Consider the following 1,643-nt stretch of genomic DNA (forward strand, 5'->3'; position numbering starts at 1 on the left):
TCTTGTCTCTGCTACAGCTTAGCTGGGGATCATAAGGTCACTTCTGAGGGTCATTTCTTGCTCCTCTATGCTGCACTGGCTATTAATCTGGATGCTAAAATGCAGGAATGCAAAGGAAAGTTCTGATTCTTTGTGAAGGGCTTTAAAAGCTGAAGAGAGGGTTTAATATTTGGTCCTTGAGATAACAGGGAGCCCCTGGAGTTTACTGAGTAGGGGAGTGACATAATCAAACATGGCTTTAAAAAGATGACTTTGGCACCTGAGTGGAGGATGGACTGGAGTGGGAGAGACTCCAGGAAGGGAGACCAATCAGCAGGCCATCATAATAATACAAGCATGAAGTGATGAAGGCCAGTAGTGTCATATATTCAAGAGATGTTGCAAAGGTAGAATTGACAGGACTTAGCAGCAGATTTTAATATCTCTATCTGGCAGGGAGTAGGGAGGCAGTGTGATAGATAAAGGAGTCAAGTATGACATTTAAGTTGAAGTTATAGGGAAGTTAGGAAAAAGGAATGGGGCTTTTTTTTGGGGGGGGGAGGGAAAATAATGTGTTCTCTTTTGGCTTACTTGGGTCTAACCAAACAGGTCTCATTTCTATTGCAGCACTTAGCAAAGTGCCTGGCACATAGTAGGTACTTAATAAATGTTTATTGGTTGATCGATATGAACTCCAAGTATGCATGTAAAGTCATACATATATGAAGTCAGGAGCAGCTAGATGGCACAGTGCCAGGCCTGGAGTCAGGAAAATTCATCCTCCTGAGTTCAAATCAGGCCTCAGACACTTACTAGCTGTGTGACCTTGGGTAAGTCACTTGATCCCTCTCTCAGTTTCCTCAGCTGTAAAATGGGAACAATAATAACATCTGCTTCTCAGGGTTGTTGTGAGAATCAAAGGAAATAAAGCGCACTGTATCTGCAAACCTTAAGGTGCCATATAAATGCTAGATATTATTCTTTAGAGATAGCAAGTTGGAAGAGACAGAGGCAGATGATCAGCTATAATGAAGACAGCACAAGAAGTATCAGGTCATATATACCCTGAGGATACGAGCTATTTTTTCCACACAGAAAATACTATTTGAATCCCCCAAGGGAATTTTCAGTGTTCTCTTCCCTCACCAGGCCTTCTGTGTTTGCAAAACGCATTTTGCCTTTCTTGGATTTAAGACCTGTGCTGGACCTAATGGTGTTTTCATCTTCCTGCCTACTTCCTTTCCCTTTTTCTGCTGATGGTAAACTTGCACAAGCAAAACATTCCCTTGAAACCCTTTTGTGGCTGTAGCAAGGAAGCTGGGCATATTCCCAGTAGGCAGTTAGAAGCAAGAAAGGGAGTCCTGCAGGATCAACCTTTTGGAGAATGCCTGAGCACTGCACCCTGGGGAGGGATTTATCAAAACAGTCTCATCGGAATCAGTTTGCCCCTTTACCTCTCTTGTCTGGATTGGGTAAAATGATTTCAATGAAATTATTTTACACAATCTTTCTTCCATCATTTGCTTTGTTGCATGGCTGGAAATCTTATTAGGCCAGCCCCCCGCCCCAAATACCTCAGTGTTTTTATATCAACCTACCTGAAATGATCTGCACAGCCAGAGTTTCACAATGGAGTTCCTGACTCTTTAGTCTGTGTTCTCCTG

This window comes from Trichosurus vulpecula, chromosome 1 (genome assembly GCF_011100635.1).
Source record: "Trichosurus vulpecula isolate mTriVul1 chromosome 1, mTriVul1.pri, whole genome shotgun sequence".
Lineage (NCBI taxonomy): Eukaryota > Metazoa > Chordata > Mammalia > Diprotodontia > Phalangeridae > Trichosurus > Trichosurus vulpecula.